This window comes from Rhinolophus sinicus, chromosome 2, assembly GCF_057876585.1.
Source record: "Rhinolophus sinicus isolate RSI-liver-muscle chromosome 2, RSI-T2T, whole genome shotgun sequence".
In the NCBI taxonomy this organism is placed as follows: domain Eukaryota; kingdom Metazoa; phylum Chordata; class Mammalia; order Chiroptera; family Rhinolophidae; genus Rhinolophus; species Rhinolophus sinicus.
In genome coordinates this window covers 14,367,806-14,390,658 of record NC_142502.1, presented here as the reverse complement: position 1 = coordinate 14,390,658, position 22,853 = coordinate 14,367,806, and the positions used below count along the sequence as shown (strand labels likewise).

General features: G+C 43.1%; 1 protein-coding gene across 1 annotated transcript in view; it reads left to right on the top strand.

Moving 5' to 3' along the window:
- Nucleotides 1-2,312: 2,312 nt before the first annotated feature.
- PLEKHG1 (pleckstrin homology and RhoGEF domain containing G1) overlaps nucleotides 2,313-22,853 on the top strand; it is a 211,962-nt gene continuing 191,421 nt past the window's right edge. Inside the window, exon 1 of the mRNA XM_019735456.3 lies at nucleotides 2,313-2,593. The gene's annotated coding sequence lies outside the window, so the exon portion shown is untranslated. The remainder of the gene's footprint in view (nucleotides 2,594-22,853) is intronic.

Sequence of the window (22,853 nt, the reverse complement as noted above, 5' to 3'; positions counted from 1 at the left end):
CCAGCTCCCACAGACAGTTTCCATCTGGAACACCCCCTCTTCCTGCCCCTCCATCCTAGGGGAGTGGTAGCTTTCTGCTTTTATTAATTTCTGGACTGCCTCACTGTCTTCTTTTGGATTCTTCGTTTTTCCATCACTGGTGCTTGTGGAGCCAATTCTCAGCAGTAAAGTCCCTCTTTCGTAAATACTTTAAGTGGTTTCTGTTTCCTTCTTTTGACCTTGACTGATTAGTATTACTATTAGTATTGTTAGTGTTAAGGCCTCTCAACTAAAGAATTTTCCGGTTACTGGATATGCCATTAGAAAGTCATTTCACTGGCTTCTTCTCCTTAAAGGGGGAGAATAGCATGTTACTCACGTGGAATGCTACATAACAGCGTTTTCACAACTCTTATGTTGTCCTCTTATCCACCCACCCACCAGACATTTTGTATCTATTGTGAGTTAGGAGTTGAGCTAAGTGCTGAGTACACACAGATAAGGATACATAGGTGTGTCAGAACAGGTGATTTCAAGATCACTCTCTCCTGATCAGAAGGGTAGAGCGCACTTATTTGGGAATCAGCAATGACAATGAGGGTTAGATGCCTAGGTCTGTGCTTGTTACTCAGTGTCAATAAAAGAGATTTCCCATTCCTTTTGCCACTTCCCACCTCCCACCTCAGGAATAAAAAGCTGAAGTGAAGTGGGCTGGACAGGAATTATAATAACCATTCCATAGATAAAGAATCAAAGTTCAGAATTGTTATCTGCCTCAGGTGAACAGCTGGTAAGTGACAGAGTCTGCAGCTGGCAGTCAGATCACACTGTTTCACTCTACGTCATCTATACTAAGAAATGTGTGATTGCATGGGGCCAGAGAGTACGGTAGCAGAGAGAGCATTTTTCAAGGAATCAGGAAACCCTAGTTCTCCTCCCTTCCTCTCCAAGTTGTCCCCAACCGCCATCCATCAGACACAGACGCATTCATCAGTTAGCTTCTTTGAACCTTAGGTCTTTTGAGTGGCCAGGGAGGCCGAGCACCTAGCTCACAGGATTGAAAAAGACCAAAATGTACTGGACACGTGAGGTGCTCTGCTCACTTCTATTGCAAGTAACAACATAGCGAGATGGAGTGACACGCACAGTTTTGTGTGAGCTCCAGGTACTGGAAAGAATCTGATGAAGCCTCTTGAGCCTCAGTTTCCTGCCTGTAAACGGAAACTAGCACCTGTGCTGTGGACCTCACATGGTGATTACAAGACCAACTGAAACTTTGCTTTGAAGATGGCAAATGTCTGCTTTAGTCCCATTGCAAATCGTCCGCCGTGAATGTATTCCAAGCATAACCCTCAGAGCTTTAGGTAATACAAGTCAGTTGTGGAGACAAAATAAATTGTAAAACTGAACATAAAGTGCACGTTGTAGGGAGAGAATGGTACCACTGTGTGGCCCTACTGCACAAAACCTTATTTTGTTTCAAATCTTTATTATAATTTCCATAACCACGTACATGCGTAAAAGCAGATAAAAAGGGGAAATCAACAATCATAATAGCTAACATTTATCCAGGCTTTACTGTGTGCCAGGTCCTCTGCGAGGCCTTTCCTGCGCATTATCTTATTGAAACCACAGCAAGTCCATGAGGCAGGTACTGTCATCATTCTCCCCGTTTTACAGATGAAGATACTGAGGCACAGACTTAAAAACTCCCTCAGGGCCTCACAGCTAGGAGTTGGTAAAGCTGCAAGTCTGTGAACAAGTAATGGAAGAGTGCATTCTTACCAATGACAAAACCTAGTGGAGTCAGTAGGCACATTTGATGGTATGGCTGCCTCTGAAGGGAGAGGTGTTAAGAAATCTCTGCGCCTGCCTTTGAGGGTCATCTTATAGGCACCTTTAACTCAAGTCCTAATTTTATCACAAAGCGGTGCCTTTAAACATCTATCTGGTTGTCACAAAGGTTAGTCCTCTTGGCCTCCTTTCTTCACTTTTACTTTCTCTAAGCAAAGGTTACTTGGTACATTAACTGAGGTGATTAGGGTAATGATGCCTGGAAAACAGTGAGTTTCCCCCTTTTTGTACATATCATTACCCGGAGCTTCTGTGTAACACTAGAACGTTGACTTAAAAGAATTATTTTTGGTATTATTTTAAAGAAAAAAAAACACAAAAAAACCTGAGGATCCCGGAAAATGAAGAAAAGTGACGTGTTTGCAAAAACAGTAGCAGGATTTTTTTTTTTAAATCCCCCCCGCCCCAGGGGCTGTAATTTGACTGCTCTGTTTGGCAGCGCTCCAGAGACAAGTCCAAGTGCTTAATCTTTCTCTTTCTCTCTCCCCCTCCGCCTCCCCACCTTCCTCGCCCCAGGGCAGAGGGGAGGCGGGACGGGGGGGATCCGCTGCTCGAGGCCGGCGGAGTCCACAGCCCCGCGCTGAGAGGGGCGGGCCGGGGCGCGGCCGAGCGACGGGGCCGAGCCCGAGGAAGAGGAAGTCGGAGCCGGAGCGGCGGTGAGGGCGCTGGGCGGGCGCCGGAGCCCCGCACAGCGCAGCCGCCCCTTCCCCGCCGGACCTGCAAGAAGCGCGGCCCCGGCTGCGGAGACACCCCTCTCCGGGTAAGCGCCGGCTTTGCCTTCACACCCGGGGTGCTTTCCCAGGGATGGATCGCCCGCCGGGAGATCGGGGGACAGGGGACCCAGAGACCCTCGGCTGGGCGTTCCAGGTCCGCAGGTGTAGACGGACGCCGCGCGATGCCGGGGCCCCTCTCCCCTGCGCGCTCCCTCCTAGGGGGGGCAGACGGTGCTGGGGAGCGCCCCCGCCGCCGGGACCTCGGGCCCGCCGCTGCCGGCTGCTGCCTGGAGGGGGCGACCCGCCGCCGCCCGGCTCCGGGCTCCCGGCCCCCGAGCCCCGGCGCAGCCTTGACCTGGCGGCCGGGTGCTCCCGCCCCCCCACCCGCAGCCACGGCAGCTGCAAGGCTGGCTTCTCCGAGAAGGAGCGTCTACGTGCACCCCGTTGTGTTACAAAACCCAGTCCCACCACGCAAACAAGGCAGTCCCAGAACGGTACCCGAGCATCAGCCACCCCGGGTCAACTCCCCAACAGCCGTCCGGTGCCTGGGCCCCAGCACCGATGAACAGCGGCGGGCGGCGGAGGACCCCCGCCTCTGTAGGAACCTGAGCGCCCCAGCTCCGCAAACATGCCTGGGGGCGGGACGTCGAAAGTCGGCGTCTCGTCAGTCACGGGGGCAACAGGTAACACCTGGTCTCCTCTGGGACTTGGCCAACCTTTCTGGCCTCGGAGGACAGTAGGGGGCTGGCTCTGCGGGTGACGCCGGCAGCTCGCCCCTTTGTGTCGTGCGTTGAGTCTGGTTCGTACACCAGAAGCCTAAAGAGGGTCTCGCTGGGAGAAGTCGTTAGGCTGTTCAATTTCAGAGCGTTCATTGGAAACAATGAGGTGGGTCACGTTTTTTTTTACATGCTCTGGTGGAGTCTTGTCTGTGGAGCCGGCATTTCATTAAGTTCTGGTCCTTAGCTCTCCCTTTGTACCACCCTCAGGTGGCCACGGCTACTGCACATATTTTTTAAATCACTGAGTGTGAGTCCGGTGGGAGGCTGTTTCCAGCCAGGAACACAAAAGACACTGCCGGTCTCCGAGGGAGAGTTGGTTTGGGGGTTTTCCGACAGATTGGTTACAGAACTACCTTGTGTTTCCTATTTAAACCAGAAGGAGACCAGAATGTTGACTCTAGGTCAGATTTGTCATCGAACAGAATTCCAGGCCCAGATAGGTGGTGCAGTGCTGTAAAAATAGTTATCAAGTGTTAAAATAGGCACCTTCTGGATTTTCAGTTTCTGTAGTTGCCGTACTTTTCAAGAATTTATAGACTTTGGACTTTGATGTAACATTATTAAAACACTTCCAAGCCCATTCCGTCAGGGAATAAGAAAACTACGTTGTAACTTGGGCTTTGCCAGGTGAGACCTCAGGTGGCCTTGGCTGCTGCCCTCATAAAGTGATTGATACCAGTATGAACCAGGTGGCTCCAGAAGCTGCATGCTCACTCCTCACTCCACTGCCCCTCGCCCTGTGTATTTATTTGGTCTACAGTATTTAAGACTAACATACAAAAGTGATGGTTTGCTATAAGACCCTCTGCCTTCTCAGTTCCTCACTTCTTGTCTTATTTGAAGCCCCGATCTAAGCCACCGGTGATGTGAAGAAATGTTTTTCCCCAGAGGTCTGGGACCTCACTGGCTTCATCCTCCATAGGGCCTCCACAGCCATTACTGCATGACCTTCCTTTTCCCTCAGGTAGCCAGCGGGTCCCTGAGTGTCTCTGCTGAAGGGCAAAGCACAGTGAAAAACAGTTCTCTGGCTGTCAGACCCATGCCCTCATCCTGCTTGTCCTGGATCCAATGTTCCTGCTCATCTCCGTCTTTCCCGTGGGCATCAGCTACCTTCAGTGCCTATAACAGGGGGATGATTGTTACCAAATACAAGCTTAAATACTTCCACGGGAGATTCAAACTGTACTTCAAAGAGGTTAAATGATCACTTTTTCACAAACCCATAGGAAGTGGCAATAATTTTGCAAACCCAAGAATAACCAGTACTATTTTGTTCTCCTCCTGTGAGATGACTTTTTAAGTGATTTAATTAAGATTTAATGGTTCTCAGTCTAACATAATACAGGAAATGCTTCAGTAGCACATCGTTTGAGCCCTTAGTAAACTAAAAGCCATTCCTGGATCTATACTGTGATGCTTAATGGCTGCAATCCACTTTTTGCAGATTTCTCCCCTCCTCCCCCACTCCCTTTTCATTGCTGGTAGCTGGTCAAGTAATGATCACCTTTCATCCTCCTGCAGGTATAATTAGATCCATGGAATATTGAAACTAGAATGCAGGGATGCACCAAATCTTGGACGATCTAGTCCAGCCCCTACATCTTAAAGATTTAGGAAAGTGCTAGCGCTTAAGATCCAGTGCTCTCTGCAAGTAGCCGACCTGTGTATGAAGTTTGCCTCTAGCTCATTAGCACTGAGACCTTGACCCCTCTAAGGAAATTATTTGGACATAGATTATTTATAATCAGGAAAATATAACAATCATAGTTGATTACTCTCTCTGGATTATCTCACCTTTGCTCATTTCTTCCTCTGTAATTTAGGAAATAAAGGCCTTTCCTTCTGGAGTCATGTGGAGCATTGACAATGATTAATGAAATAATCTGAGAGTTTGGCACATTGTGTGCTTTAAAAATGATGGCTGTTGATAAACTGAGTCCCAGGAATGAGTGATTTTGCTGGAAGTTACATTGGCAGAGCTATGATTTAACCCAGGCTCACTTCTCTTTCGCCTGAACTGCCCTACTTAGAAATGATGGTAGCATGGAGGCATTTTTAATTAAATGTAATGGGTCAGTCTTTGAGGGAAAAACAATGCCGTCTCTTTTGACCTATGAAAACCATGATTTCTAAGGCAACATGTTCATGTATTCAATCAAGCAGGAATGGGAATAGAAACATTTTCTAGACAGAGACCCTAAACAATCTCGTACTTGGGTGTGCTGGGCGTCTCAAACATGAATGTTTTATCACAGCCTGTATCAGCCTTGTTTTGTAAAATGAAAAGCTAACCCCAAATTATTTGGGCCTTCAGATCCATGGGCGTCTGTGCCAAGTAGAACTTACTGCAGAGCCAAGTAATTAAGAGCTGACAGCATGTTCCTCTTTATGTTGCTCGTGCTGATGAAAAGCAACAGATGCTTTAGCAAAGGTGATAGAAATATAGCCTAACCATCCTTGCAAGGGGGCCCAGGTTTGTTGCAGAATAACCGGGGCCACAGGTTATTCGGATGCTGCACAACAGCTTTAAGGATGCGTGTGTGATTCCCATCCCAGGGCCGAGGGGTTGACTGTATACTATATCTACTATGGTTTTCATGTTGGAGTCATGTTTGAGTATCTTTTCAATCTGTATACACAAGGTCACCAAAAAAAAGGTGGTGTTTTTGGTTTGTTTGTTTGTCTGTTTGTTTTTGATGAGATACAAGCCAAGTAAAAATTTCCAAACCTAAACATCTTCTTTTGGTAAATATTGAATTACTGTTTGATGGAAAGCTAAAGAATGTTGGATTCATGGAACTGTAAATTCGTAACCCTCCTCTGCTTTCCCCCTTCCCAAATCATCTTAGAGGAAAGGCAACTTGAAGCATGTTAATGTTAGGCTGTTTTTAAAAAGATTCTAGCTACACCCACTTGGTGTACTAACCCGATGAGATGAGACGAGAGTCAGGGTTTTCACAGGTCTTTAATTAAGAAAGTTGTTTTGGTAAAAGCTTTAATAACCAGGGTGCTTTAGAGTCTGCAAAAGCCCCTTATCACCAGCATTAGGAAGAGCAAACAGTTACAGCATTTGACCAAAAGCTAGCAAGCCCTTAAGTGTAAGAAAGACATCTTTTTAAAATATCCATGACAGAGTTAAAATGGGTATGAGTCTCATAATCACTGAAACTTTAGAATTTTCATAAGAGGAATTACTAAGTCAATAAATCACCATACCGTGAAATTAGCTCTAATCATTGAAGTGGTAAATGGATCTATTAATAGTTCTCTATGTGTCTAGTCACATTGAGCCCTTAAGTGACCTGTGTCTGAATAGAGACAGCAGAGGATGATGAGAAGTTCTGGATCAGGGGGCGATAAACCTATTCTGTACAGAGCCAGATAGTGTTTTAGGCTTTGTGGTCCTTGTATGTCTCTGTCATATAGTATTTGATTGGGGGTGGGGTTGTTTGATTACAACCCCTTGAAATTGTAAAACCTTTTTTTTTTTTTCTCGAAAGCCGTACAAAACAGGCTGCAGGCTGGATTTTTCCAATTCTATTCCAAGTAACATAGTCTATGTTTGTGATAGCCTACAATATTTTTGTGGGGACCCAAAATGACAAATTTCATAGGCTCTATCTAAGCTGATTTCTATATAGACTGACTTATAATCAGATTTCCTTTGTCACTCTTTTTTTCCAGCCACTTTTCTTTATTTTGTCTTTACACTGGTGAAGCCCACATTGAAATAGGTCATTGATGAAGGTCATTGAGCATATGAAACAAAGTTCAGACTCCTAAGCATGGCACCCAAAGCTTTTGTACCTGCATTTCTTCTAGCACCCTCCCCACTTATACCCTACATCGCTGTCATTCGAGGTAACTTGCAGAGCCTCAGGTGGGCTGTGTTCACTCTCAACGATGGAGGGATCCTTCCATACAAGTTTAAATCTCCATCTCTTCCTTGGAGCCTCTCATCTTATTGGGTAGAGATGTAGATACCTCCATCTCTATTTTAACACAGGACCTTATACATGAAGTACTCAGAAAGACAAGGAATGTTCAAGGGTGGGGGAACAGCTTTGTTCCTGTCGCTTCAGGGATCTTGCCAGACATCTTTGGACCAGTCTCAGAATTCAGCACAGAACGTTCCAGGGCTCGTATGTGATGCATGGTACAACATGCTGCCTGTGTGTCTGGCTTTGAAGTCAGGCTGAACTGAGGTCTCGTCCTGGCTTCTCCACTTACCTGTTTCAGGTTCCCCCTCTTTAAGGTTGTTGGGAATAAATAAGATTTTCCTCTGTAAAGCATTTAGTTCAGGTCTGACATGTAGTAATTGCTCAATAAATGGTAACTGTTCTTCATTCCAGAGCCATTTATTGAGACCCTACTATGCCAAGAATGATGCCTGATGCTGTCCTAGGCCAAGCAGTGAACACAAGAGACATGGTCTCCATAGAGATGCAATCAGCAAAGTGGGAGAATCAGGGTGATAGATGGGCCACCTCAGACTGGTGCTCCAGGAAGCCTCTCAGAGAAGGCAACATTTGAACTGAGACTTTAATGATATTGATGAGTTCCTGTTTCATCAAACCTAAGATACTTCTGAAATACGCCATTTAAAAAATTACCACTAAGAAAAGAAATGCTGTCGATAAAATTGACCCCACCTCCTGTGAGATGCTTCCATAAGTTGTGAAAAAGTGTGTCTTAGCATCAATATAATGCATTAATATTTGTGCTCAATAAGTATCCATTGAATAAATTAGTCTTACACTTTGGTTGCTCACAAGATTCTTCTCCAATGGTTTACATTGAAACTGAGTTTCTCTCTTCTGTTTCTCAGCTCTGGGAGGTTGACTGGGACCTGTCAAAAGAGTTAAATAATAATATAGCAAATGAAAGTTTTGTAAGACATTTGTGATGGGATGTGTTTTAAAAAGTTTAAAACTTTGATCATTTGAATGAACAAAACGTATCAGTGAATCCTGTTTAAGTGAAACTGACCTATAGATTCTCCGGTAGGAGGGAGGTTGAGCAGCTCTTGCAGCCAGATAATTCCTTTTGGCAGCTGTCTGCAGAGATGGGTGAGTCCTTAATGCACACAAATGCCTTCCGAAGGGCAATGAAGGCATTAGCTCAGCGCTCACTGCCTTCTGTTTTCTAGATTTAATTTAACATAAATACTCCTCTCCCGGTATCCAAAGGGGCTGATCATCCCTCTGCTCACGTAAGTCCTTTCTGACAAAGAAATGGAGGGGCTCCATTTAGAGCCAACCCCCTTTCCCCCGGCAAGCCTCTGGGTTTTCATACTCCAGACAGTGTTCCCCTCCAATACTTCCCCAGCCTCCTCCCTGTTTAGAGAGTAGGATACCACTTAAGTCTGCTTTCTGACCACCCTCTAAACTCTGAGTCCTCCTTAAGACCTTTTCCTGCACCCAGTTTGACATCTGTCATCTCTCCTCCAGCTCCCCCTTCCATCCAGGATTCTTTAACTCCTCAGTTTCTGACTCATTGGGAGTTTTGACAACATTTGGCTATTTGTAGCTGTAATTAAGTGTGCTTGCATGCTGTTTGATTTTAATTTCAACATGCCACCCATGCTGGCCCTCCACACATGGTAAGCGTGCCCTTCCTGACACCCTCTGGGAATCTGCTCCTTTGGGGGTGCTTTCCAGCTCCTCCCGTCCTCTCCCCACTCTGCGCTGAAGCCTGAGCAAAGTTCTCGCCCGCCCAGCACCCTGCCTGACTGGGAGGGGTGGGGAGCCGCTTGGCCAAGGAGGAAGAAAGTGCAGACTTTTTCCTTCCAGAGCCACCTCCTTCCTCCCTCCACCTTCTCATGTGACTGAAGCCCTCATGCTTTAATTGGTCTTGAAAACCAACATCAACTCTAGCTGAAATCCGAGTCTTTGGAAACCAGTAGACGCAAAGGAAAGGCCATTGGTAGGCATTCCAGGGATGCATGTTCACTAGTGTCCAGCCTTAGGATGAATGAAGGCTGTCTCTGCAGGTTGGGGTGGAGGGGGATGGAGAAGGAAGATGGGACACCAGGTGGAAGGGGTGAAGGGGTGGAGCGGCGGATCCCAGGCCATCTCAGAATTCAGCCCTCTGGCTGTGTGATTATAGACAGTCCTCAAACACAAACGTCTGCGCTTCTCTGATGTGCTGCGAGAAAGGAAAAACTGTAATCTGGGGCATAAATATACCATCCTGTGTTTGCTGCCTCTAGCCAAGTAAACCTGTTATTAGGTTAAGCATCTATGTTGTGCTAGAACATTATAGATGCCTCAAAGGAGGAAGTGGGAGCTGGGCTGAAATAGTTTACAGTTTAAATATTCCGGTGTCTCACTGAATATTTAAAAATTGGAATCAACTAAGTACATGAAATACGAAGCCTAAGAGTCAAAATGAGGAATATGGGATTACAGGGTGGGTGGGAGAGGAGCATGTTACAGGGAGGCATAGACTTGAAAAGTTAATTTTTTGAAAGAAAACCCTTCCCTTATATCATGCCTTTCCCATCCTAGATCAGGGTTGTTAGAGAGTTGGTTAGTTGCTAAGGGATAATGAGGGTAAGGCAGGCTGTAAGGGCGATGAGATGGGCAGGGAACAGAAGTGGGTGTGCAGATGAGCTGACTAGGATCTGCTGAGTCCAAGAAAGTGTTTGGGGAAGTATTTGGAAGCTTTTGGAATATAATGATGGAGGAAAATCTTGGTGGTCTTGGCTGTTTTCCACTTTTCTTGACTGTCTATATAAGCTACATGTTTATTTACCCGCCTCCTATAGCAGTTGTTTAGATTGAACTCTAAGGAATGCCATTTAATCACAACATTTAATGCGATCTGATCTTGAAACTGAAATGGCAAAGAAAGTAATGTGAAAATAATGTTTCTGTGGCACGTGGAACCCTGTGGGCCACAGGCGTCCTCTGTCATAATGAAACATTACCTTTAGTAACTTAGAATCCAGATGACTTCCAAAAAGTGTCATTATTATGAAGCACTCTTATGTTTTCTTTCGTCTTTCTTTTTGGAACTATCCTTCTATGAGAGCAAATATTATGAAGTTCTGAAAATTGAGTTGTAATGAGCTCCAGCATAACATTGCCTTTCAAAATCCAGAGTACCCCTGAGGGGCAGAAAGATTTGTTTGCTTTATGGTCCGCCTTATCAAGATGCAATACTGTCTAATCTAATACTATAGTTTAAGAAATTTCCAAATAGGAAGTTCACAGGTATTTCTTTTTAACTTCTTTTATAATTCCTGTGCTCGCTGAAGACACAATAGCTAGCAATAATTATTCTGAAAATCCCTTTGGTTTTGGATTGCTAATCTGTGCAGAAAACATACTTTGCAAATGTTCAGAAATGTGTACCATACTCTTGACTGAGAAAATTCTTATCCGATACTTCAATGTGCATAATAGATATAGCAATCATAGTTAATGCTTTTTGCTCTCTTTGCTTACTTTTCATAGTACTAATTCAAACATTGTTTCTGTGAGATTAATTATGGGGAAAATGGTATGCATGGAAGAGATCAATTTGTTTTTCTAAGGTCTGAAAACCCAAAGTTGAACTGTATTAGTGGTCTGGAATTAGGCAGTCTATATATGTCATTTGAAAGTTATTTGGGGATAAAAACCATGTAATAAAAATCTTATGGGTTTGAATGCGTAATGTATGTATAGGGTCTAGTATATAATAAGGCATTAATAAATAGTGGCTCTTTTATTGTGTTTACTGGGTAGCACACTTAACTTTTATTCCCTGCTCCTAGATGTCTGGAACAATAAACCAACATGAAAATGCTGGGAAAAGCCATCCAAGTAGTTGTAGAAGGGCTTTCAGTTTCCTTAGGCAAATGTCAGTGGTAAAAAAGAGGAAAGAGGAGCACATTTTTTTGTTTGTTTTACTGTAGTAGAGACATAATTATGTTCATTACACTTGGGAATTCTGATTAGAATTAGTTTATTCAATAAATATAATTCCCTAATTTCTAAGGATACAGTGATGAACAAAACAGACCAGAAATGGAGTGAACGGGAGGGAGGAAATCACTATGCAATGAGTGTATTAAAGAAAAGAAAACAGGGACATGGGATGGGGGTGGGGCACTCTATTTGCCTGGGTGGTCAGAAAGGCCCACGTGAGAGGTAATGTTGAGCCAAGGTTTAAATAATAAAAAGTGACCCAGAGAAGGTCTGAGGAAAGAACATTCTAAGCAGGAAAAAAAAAAAATAGATGTATGGAGGCCTTAAGAGAGAAATAAGCTCTGTGTGTTCTAGGAAAAGAAAGGCAGCTTATGTGTGTGAACAAGCAGTAAGTGGGAGATGAAGTCGGAGGGGTGGGCAGGGCCCGGACTGTGTAGGGCTTTATAAGATCAAAGGCCTTTCCATGGCTTAAAAGTGCAACGCAAAGCCCCTGTTGGGTTGCAAGCCGCGGAGTGACATGCCTGATGAGCGCCCAGTTATCGCTGAGGTAGCGCGGTTGGGAACGATGGCAGTGGTGGTGCAGAGAGTATCCTAGCAGAGGAGGTGGTGGGAAGCGGCTTGTCAGCCACATGGGAATGTCAGCCAAGGCGATGCAGCTCAAGGAGAAGGGATTGATGGGAATTAAGAAGCTGTGTGGCCACTCTGCTTTGCTTTGTCCTACATGCTCACCAGGCTCCGCCTTTTACTTCCATCCCCCTCTCCTTTGGCTCTCAAGTAAAGTAACCAAGAAGGCACGTGGCCATGAGTGATGCTATCTGTGAGCCATGACAGATAAACTCACCTTCCCACAGGTCCCCTCAGAACTACTGTGTTTCCCCAAAAATAAGACCTAGCTGGACCATCAGCTCTAATGCGTCTTTTGGAGCAAAAATTAATATAAGACCAGGTCTTATTTTAATATAAGAGTATAACATAACATAACATAACAAACATAACATAACATAACATAACATAACATAACATAACATAACATAACATAACATAACATAATATATACTGGGTCTCATATTAGTTTTTGCTCCAAAAGATGCAATAGAGCTGATGGTCTGGCTAGGTCTTATTTTCAGAGAAACATGGTAAGTACCCCTTCCTTCCAGCTCCTTAGCATCCTAGATTCCTCGTTTTTAGTACTTATGATGTGGCATTTCCCATAACCATTTAGTTGTCTGCCTTCCCTCACTTGACTGTGAGCTCCTGAGAGCAAGTGGTTGAACAAAATAACATTTTCTTCTACTACCTGGAATGAACCTTAAGAAAAAATTTAGGCAAAAATCTCAGTTTTCACAAATTGAAGAAAGGAAATTCTGCACAGGTGGCTAAATCTTTAAAGAAGAAGAAGGAAGAAGAGGAGGAAGGAGGAAAGGAGAAAAAGAAGAGGAGGAAAAATGAAGAAAGGGAAGGTAATTGAAACCCACGGGAGCAATCTAAATGTACTCTGAGTTAACACTTCATAAAGGTTCCTCGAGGAAAGGGTTTTTGTTCACATGATTTTCTATCAGGGCAGTTCAGTAGCATAGGTTTGAAAGTTGTATGGGTCTGCAGTAAATGCAATGCTAGTAAGTATTTATGTCCATTGCCTGACTTTCACTGGTTTATAGTACACTTGGAAACTCAACAGTGTTTACTCTGGAGTAGAAATAACTATCAGAGAAACTGTAGTGGTAAGAAATATTTGTAATGTTCCAAGCCAGTTGAATGACTACTATTTCCAGACAGGATATCAGCCCTACTCCAACCCTGTAAACATGCCCTCGTATGCATGGCGAGGGCACCTCAGACCTTTTGGTGGGTTGTGACTCTCCTGGGGCATAGAGATTATGCCATATTCATCCTTGTGTTCCCAGTGGAGACCGTGGGCACGGGCACACTTTGACCTTGAATCAATTGTCTGACTTGAAGTGTGGTCCAATTTCCACTGTAGAGTGGAATTGAGAAGTTTCATGGTCAATGGTGGCGTGTGAGTTTGGTGTGAAAATCTGAATTCTAGTTTACCAACTTAGAACTTGGAAATGTAAAAACATTTAAAAAGTTTAAAAAGTCTATTTGTCATTCTCCTATTCATAATTTAGCACTCTTACTGGGGGGAAAAAAACACAAACGAATATAACCAAACCACATTGTTTAACGTTGGTACAAAAATTGCTCGGTTATTTGTCAATTTAGTCTGTTAAGACAGGTCTTCGAAGGATCCCATCATATTAAAAGGGATTGGATTCCTAGTTTTATTTAGCCTAGTTTTGGTTACTATGCCTATTAAAAAATTGTGAAATGAAATTCCTCTTAGAGTATTCAGATTTAAACTTTCTGGCTCAAGTAGTGAAGCCCTATTGTGTCCAAATAAATCAGGAGAATAACTGCAATGGGCCTGTCTGAGCCTCCCACCCTTATTCACATGCCTTCTGGGATTTATCTATTGGCTGATTCAAAGTCACCCACCCAGAATTGGACTCATAATCTCTATTTGCAGACCTACCTCTAACTTCCTAGGGTTGTTTTTCTTCCCCTCCTTATCCAATTCTTAGTTAATAGCACTCAATTCACTGGTCACAGCAAGCTGCTTTCCTTCCCTTTCCTCCCTTGTCCAGTCAGTTAGCAATGACTTCCTAAGTAGTTCTCAGTCCATATTCACTTATTCATGCCCCCTTCCCACCCTTTTGGACGCTTATCTCTTGCCTAGACAAGTAGAATAATTGCTGAGCTGACATTGATTGCTACATCTGGAACACAAATCTGACCGGTGAATGCATTTTCATAGGGGCCTCTTCTAATGGCTTAACCCAAAGGAAAGGGTTGATGATAGAACTTAAGGTAGAGATAAAAGTCCCACTTAGGGAGCTTTCCGTGTTTCTCTGGTCACATGCCCCATCTCGTTCTGAGATCCAATCCACAGGCAAACCTTGTGGGTTCTACCCACAACATGCAGTGCCTACCACTCCACCTGCTCCCGGTTGGTCCAGCCCACTGCCCTCTCTCCCTGGATAAGTGCAATAGGTCCCAAACTGGTCTCCTTGCTTAGACCCATGCCCCCTACCATCCCTTTCCTACACAGCAGCTGAAGTGATCCTGTTCGTATGTTGACTCATTCAGACCCCTCTCGCGGTTTCTTATCTCACTCAGAGTCAAAAGCAAGTCCAGCGAACAGCCTCTGAGACCCTCCCCGGTCTGGTCCCTGCTCTGTCCTCTTGCTCTGACGTCATCTCCTGCTCCTCTCCACATGCTCACTCTGGCCTTGCTGGCCTCTTTGCAGTTTCCCAGTACGCTGAACAAGCTCCAGCCTCAGTGTTTTCCTTACTTCTGCCTGGGACATTCTCCCCCAGATACGTATTATAGCCTTACTGTCTTACGTCTTCCAGTACCCTGCTCAACTGTCCTCTTATCACAGAAGTCTCCCAGATCATGCTTCATAAACTCGGAACCCCCATGCCTTGAAAGCCATAGCGTTACCCGACTTCATTTTTATGTATAGCATTTATCAACAAAGGATTTATGTGTCTAACACAGGAAACATGTGTTTCTTCGCTGTCCTTCATGAGAGGAGAGACCTTGTGTTGTTCACACTACATTTCCGATGTTTTAGGAACAGTGCTCAGCACAGACAGAAGCTTAAACATTTTTTGAATAAATCAGTATCACCTCACCAATCACCATTTCTTGCCTCTAAGTCAGGTAAGTTCTGGTTATCTGATACTGTTATACCACGTTCTAAATAGATGGAGATCAGCCGCCGACGGTGCCGCGTGTGGATAGATGTGTGTGGTGGTGGTGGGTGTGTAGGTGTACAAGTTGTAGACAACCCCACCTTCCTCCATTCCTGCTCTCATACCCCTGAGCTTCTGAAGAAATTTCCTTTGGGGTGGGGGGCAGAGGAGGGCACTGGGCCTCTTGCCTGCAGTGTGTGCTCTCCTAGCGCCATCCTACCGAGAAAAGCTTGCTCTGGGCTGTTCCCCCATATTTGCCTCCACTCCACGCAGGTTGCTGTCCCATACTTTGCCTATTCCTCCACAGTACCCACAGCACCACACATCTCGTGTGTGGCCGACACTCAGGAAATACCAAGTTGCTGCTTGATATTTATGACTACTCTTTTACTCTTCATTTATCAACTGCTGCTGATCCATCACAATAGGCATTGTGGTGTGACGGTTAAACAGTCAGACTCTGGAGCTGGACCACCTGCATTTAAACCGTTCCACCACTTAGAGTTTGTGTGACCTTGGACAAGCTGTCTAGACTCCCTGAGCTTAGGCGCAGCGACGTAGAGATAAGGGAAAGAATACCTACCTGTTTCCGGGGTTGTGATGAGGATGAAATCCAAGCATTCTTTAACATGCTTGCAAAACCTAGTTCTATCATACAGAAAAGTTAGGTAAATATCAGCCATTGTTTTCATAAACACTTCTTTAAAACTCACATCTTTCATAAACTCAAATTGCCCTCTTCTTTCTCAGATAACTGAGTACCCTTTAATTACCGTTTTATTCAGCTTCATGTGTATTAGTGCCGTACACTGATGTAATTGTCAACTCATGTCTTCTTAATTTATTTGTATAAAATAAATAAATACTATATCCAGGTAGAAATACTTATCCACCACTTCCGAGCATTTCCCACCTCTCCTCCCTGCTTTATTGTTCTGCATAACATTATATCTGTTTAATCGACACACCATAAATTAATGTTTATTTATCTTTTTAAGTTCCATGGAGGGAGGAATTCATCTTTTGATTAAGGAAATTTTCAAATAAACACAAGTAGAGAAAATAGTATGATAAGCCCCCAGGTGCCCATCTTCCAGATTCAACAATAATAAACATTTTGCCAGCCTTGTTTTATGTTTCCCCACTTGGCGCTGTCTCCCCCACTTTGAATATTAAAAGCAAATCCCAGGTATCATGTTATTTAACCCATAAATACGTTAGTATACATTTCTAACTGATCAGGACACACTTTTCCATATAATCACTACACAATGAAAAGACCTACTAAACATGCAGTAGTTTAATTCAACTCTGACCCTGTTAGAGTTGAAATTTCCCTGTTAGAGCAGGGGTCTTTTGCCTGTTTTGTTCACTGCCACCTCCCAAGTACGTAATAGGCACTGCAATATTTGCATGAATGAGTGGATAGGTTGTAGTCTTCAATTTTATTTTTGGACTACAACGTCATAAAAATGTTATAATGCTGATTGTGATCTTGGGCTAATAAAAGAAAGCCCACTTGACTCCTAATGTAGCTGAGGCATAGTGCTGTCTCATGTGTACGAGTACTATAAAACTAACACCAGTGTCTTAATGAGCAAGAGCCTTCAGAGTTCGAACTGGAGATAGGGTGTCTTTGAACAGGTCTCAGAAGGCTCTGAAATTCCTCCTATCCTCACCTTCTGGAACAGGAAATGAAATGCATGGTTCATTCATACTTTTAGAATTGAATGGATTGTCTTTTAAATATGAACTGTACTACTTACTAGCTATTTCTTCATCCATAAAATGGAGGAAAATTATAACTACTGTATATGATTGTTATATGTATACTGTATATACTATATGTGATTGAACATACAATAATAGTGAATAAAGTGTTACACAGTGCTTGGCCTTTAGCAGCTATTTAAGGGACAATTGTGATCTTTCCCTTGTCACCAAGACACTGTTGTTGACAATCTCCAAGGCAAGAGTTCCCCAAACAGCAGGGAAGACCCTCAGGGTAGATTGGAGGCAACTGGACATTGCCTCCCCAGGCCTCCCTGCCCCTCCATCCAGACTCTCACTCTCTTTCTGTCCAGGTTGGCCCTTCAGGGTTTCTCACTTTGGTTCTGGTCTACTGTGGAATGGGAAAGCAGTGCTGGAGTTTTACTTCTGGACAGTACACTGCCCTTTGGGGGGTTAATTTGAAGAACTTTGACTGCTAATAAGAAGATTTAAAGAAATCCCTATGGTTCTACCTTCCCTTTTGAGTCAACACTAGGGAACAGTAGTTACGTGAAAATCAGGTTTTGTGCTAACCTGAATGACTGACTGGTTTATACTTTAGACTCTTGTCTAAGTAAGATTATTGTCAGGCACATTGGGCTCCCTAATAAATATTTAGGTCACAACTAGTCTTGTCAGGAACACATTGGCCAATCATTCCTCATAACAAGTTTAGACAAAAGTTCGTTTCCGTCTCTGCCATTCATCTGATGCATGGAAATGCCTTCTAGGTTTCATGATTTGAAGTAGTTGCCCTCTATTTCCAAGACTGCACCTTGCTCTGAGGCAGATTAACGTGGTATTTGAGGTGAATAAAGCTTTGGATAACCTGTAACCTCAGCAAAGCTCAGTCCCTCTCCACAGCACAGAAGGTTTCAAAGCATTAGATCCAACTCTGACAGCATTGTCCCAAAACATACAGCATTGAGCTTTTTCTACGTCACACGTCTGTGTTGACTCCCCTCCCAGCAATCCCAAGCACAAGCCAGGGTTCTCTGTTTGCTCTTGTTGGCCTTCCTTCACCCTCCCGAAAAGCTGGAATTGATGATATATCATAGAAAAATATATAATTTTGAATATAACTTGATATATTTCAATATAACTTGAAACCTGTATAATTTTACTAACCAATGTCACTGCATTACATTTAAAAGACAGACAGAGAGAGAGAGAGAGAGAGAGAGAGAGAGAGAGAGAGAGAGAGAGAGAAAGCTGGCTTCTGCTTTATTTCCATTTTTCCTTCATTGCAGTCCCTTCTTTCTCAATCTCCCCAGTGGGAATCTTGTAATACAATTTCCTTGAAGTCTCACAACAGGAAAGATATAGAGGCATAAATTCACATAGGCTAGAACTTCTTGTGAGAAGAACAAAACTAGGAGGGATTACAGTGGGTGAAGTCTGCTGTAAGGAAAAGGGTGGAAATTCTACATGAGGAATAACAAGGCCACTGGAAGGGGCAGGGTCTCTGGGGAGCAGGAATGGAGGAAATGAAAGGAAGCACAGGGAGCAAGGGTGCCAGTTACGAAGCTTCACCTTCTCATTCCCGTTTGCCCCCGTCCTGTCCCCTGGTGTACCAGGGAGTAACACACCCGGGACTGACTGACGGGGTGGTGGCGGCAGTGGGAATGAAAGCTAACATCGACTGAGCCCTTACTAGTCCCCGCTTTGCATATTATTTACTCATTTCATGCTCACAAGCACTTTGAATATGTGAAATCATTCCCGTTTCACAGATGAGAAAACTGAGGTATAAAAAAGGTTCTATAACTTGTCCAAGGACACCCAGCTAATCAATAGCAGCATTGGGATCAGAGTCCAACACACTGGCTCCAGATCTCACACTCATAGTACACTTGATATATGAGGTTGGACAATTACGTTGGTGAACTCCTTCCAGAAAAAGTGCTACATAACTCATTGCTGAATATCACTACGGTCACCTTCGAAGTACTCCCCTTGGGAAGCTATGCATCGATGCCAGCTTCTAGACCACCCTTCAAAGCAATTTTGGAGCTCTTTTTCTGAATGGCCATCAGAACTGTCATCATATTACCTTTGATGTCCTGAATGTCATCAAAATGTCTTCCTTTCAATATTTCCCTTATCTTCGGGTAAAGCAAGAAGTCATTGGGGGCTAGATCAGGTGAGTAGGGAGGGTTTTCCAATACAGTTATTTGTTTACTGGCTAAAAACTCCCTCACAGACGGTGTTGTATGAGCTGGTACATTGTCGTGATGCAAGAGCCATGAATTGCTGGCAAAAAGTTCAGGTCGTTTAACTTTTTCATGCATCTTTTCAGCACTTCCAGATAGGAAACTTGGTTTACTGTTTGTCCAGTTGGTACAAATTCATAATGAATAATCCCTCTGATATTGAAAAAGGTTAGCAATATTATTGCAACAAGTTTGCCAACTTAACTGTCAGCCTTGTGTAGGTTAGAATTGGATTCAGCTGCTGGTGCTGGGGAGATGTGGTAGACGTAGCTCTGAGTAGGTCCCCGGGTAGTGGGCAGCTCTCTGCTCATAGGAACCTAAGTGCCTCTATCTCTTTGCCCTGAGAGGTGTCATCTTAACTTTGGGGCAGCCACATACCTAGTTAAAATCGAGAGTTGTGTTATTGGAAAATAAAAGAATGGCTAGATCTGGCACAATTCACTTGACAAGAGAAAATGAAGGTGACATAACGAGGTCAACTGGCGATCTGGAGTGAAGAAATGCCTATGGCCAGAGTCACTGAATACACTGCTCCAGTGCCTTGCAAAGCTGTGGCTCACAGTAGCTACTAGAGTACTTGATTGATTGTTGGGGTGTCTTCTCTAAAGGAGAAAAACCCATATCTAAAATGTTTAATATCTGGTGGAATGCCCCGCTTAAGTACAAATAAATATTAGATGCTAGTGTTTGATTAACAACAGGGTATTTCCAGCAAATATTTCATCAGAAGCTGTCTCTTCTGGAAGGAAACTTCTAAAGATGCTAATCATCATAGGATGTCAGCCATTCACGGTGACGTCAGGAAACACCTAAAAACTGATATGGTCCACTGACCTCCTTCAGCTTAACGTCTTGGAAGAACTTGCTTTTCTGTCAGAGGTTTACTAATCAGACAGTAGCTTGAGAGACTCCGCATTTGGATTAAATTGATTAATCAAAGAAGTGATTGAGGTTGCTATAGTCTCAATCTATTGTGATTTTTAAAAAATTGGTAAATGTTCAAGTCCTAGAATTAAGACCTAAATTGAGGGAGGGATGATTTAAATGTTATTGAGAGTATTAGAAAAAAATCAAGAACTTGGATGAGAAAGATGTTTCGCCAAGATTAAGAATTTAAAGAAGTATAATTGAGTTGTACTGTATATTTTCAGATATTTAAATTCTGTGAACTTTCTTCTATTGCATGTTCCCAGAGAATTACAGGAAATCCTTTCTAACAGGGTATCCTGAGTTTGAGGGTTCGGTGAGTTTAAAAAAAAACAAAAAAACAAAAACAGTCATTTGGTGGCATTCTTCTGGTGAAGATTATAGAATCCTTTATGCTTCACTGGGTTTGAAGAACAACAATCACTTTAATCACACTTGTTTTCATGGTGGCCCAGGGAAGAATTAAGAGACTTCCTTTTAAAAAAGTTTTTGCTAAGACAGTGCTTTTATCTCCAGTTGAGTCAATGGAATTGTCTTCCATTGGAATTCCAAAATCAAACTTGATATCCTAGTAAAATTTGAAAGGAAATTGATGAACAGTAATTAACTACTAGTATGACAAAATAAACTTATACTTTAAACAATTTTAATTACTCAAATGGCTGGGGACTTATAGAAGAAGGCTACTTATTAATGTCATGAAGCCTTTGGAAATATAGAACTCTAAATCTCCTTGGCATTGTTTCCCGTAGAGTTCAGTAAGGTTTGGGTCTAATTTAAAGGTGTTTATCTCTTTTTGAGCTGCCCAAGAAAGTTAAGAACAGTGATGCTGATGGTGAGTGGTGAATAAAGCTGCCAACTGGTGAGACTGAGCTTGTTAAGGGCTCACCAGGGCTTATAAATGCAAAGGATTTCCTTTCATTCTCTGAGGACGTTTGACAGACAATCTAGTGCAGTTTATTGATGGGCATATCAGCAAGCATTGTTTTGTGGAGGTCCTGGGGTGTGGGAACAGGTCTTAAGGAGCAAGGGAATATATCCAAACACAGGGGTGATGAAAAGCTAATACAGTGTGTGTTGGTAAATGTTTAACAACCTACTAGGATGGGGGTAGGGGCCTGTGTATGTGTGTGTATGTGCACATGTGTGCAACATACGTATACACATATACGTATAAGTTTATTATAAATTGTACTGATATAAAGGATGTGTAGCACACAATTTACAAATAATAAAAATGCAAATTGATTCTTATAGAATGCTTTTGTTGATGTTTGCCAAACTTTTTCTATTTGTAACTAACCTATTCATAAGTGAATGTAGTTTTGACATGAATATTGCTAGATATTTTCTTTCACATTAGAAAGACAAAAGTGAAACAATGAGGATGTATGTCAAAGCTTCGCTCATTCATCAATAACACGAGTGACTCCTCTGATGAATTGAATGCTGGATGAATATTTGCTCATTTTTTTGCACAATGTTTATAATATAACAGCTACAGACACAATACATTTTTATATTTAATCTGTATTATTGACATTTTCGCCATCACTTTCTTAGACATGAAAAGAACAGCTCAAGCTCTGATTTGTAGCATTTGCCAACTTTCATGGAGTAAATATTCCCATTATGGCTGCTTTCAGGCTACCAATGTGATGCTATTGAATGCAGAGATGGGAAGAAACAGCACACCATTAATACAGTATTTCTACCATAAAGATAAAATAGCTGTCAATAACCTCAAGAGCATAGGTAACAGTAAAATACAGTAAAATAATTAAGAAGTAATGGGTTTTAAACATTGATACCTTTATTTTGAGAACAATTTATTTAATTTTAAGTTTATATTATTTATATTTTAATGATGGCTTCATCACTATTGTGAGTTGCTAAGGAAAAGGGCCTTGAGTAGAAGAGTGCCCACTCACAGAATATAAAGAGTTATAGAGGAAACGTAACTGAGAGTGGTCATCTGGGAAGTTTTTGGCCTGATGATCCAGATTTTGAAAAGGAAGGGGGGGAAGGGGGGAGCAAGAGGGAGGGTGAGAGAGAGAGAGAGAGAGAGAGAGAGAGAGAGAGAGAGAGAGAGGAGAGAGAGAGAGAGAGAGATCTCCATTGCTGGACATCTCCTGCTGGTTACCCCAAGGCTTTTTGCTTACTTGGGGGTGAGGGGAGTCCTGCAAAGGGAGAAAGAGCATGTTAACCCTGTGAAAAACTGGAGTGTTCAGAAATCAGAGGGAAGAAGCTCTGGAAGACAAACAGCAGTATAGACTTACAAACAGAGAATAGATCCTAGATATTTTGGCACACATGATAACCCTTCTCAAGATACTACCTATTGAGAGATTCATGTGCGTAAAGACAGGTGAGGGGGCTGGTTGACAGCTCATCTCTGTTCTGTGCTCAGGGTTCCTCTACACAGCTTCAGCCCTCCCGCTGGTTTTAGCCTTTCCCACCTCACAGGTCCCTGCCCCCTACCCCCTGCCCCCATAAATGCTCTCACATCCTTGCACATTCTCCTCTCTCCTGCTGTTGTAGAGAGTTTTGTTTTGTTTTGTTGTAGCTCTCTCCATCTTTGCATTTGTTCATACCTACCACCCAGCTCAGCAAACAGAAGAATTCAAACCCTCAGAATTCATACTCCCTCTGAGGGCAGTTGAAGATTGTAAAAATAGACGTCTTTTTCTGACACGTTTTCATTTGCGTTAATTCAGTGTTAACTGCTTTATTCCTAATATCCATCGAGACCCTCCAAACTAAGGGAGCAGTTTAAATGGGAAGGAAAAGGCAGTTTAGGAGCAGGGTACTTTTGAGGACACAAGGCGCCTTTCATGCAGCAGGTGGAGGATAAAGAAAAGAACGGGCATGCTTGTAGAGGCTGTCTTTCATCAGACATGAAAGAAGAAATGTTCTTTTTTTTACCTCCCTCCTACTTGACGCT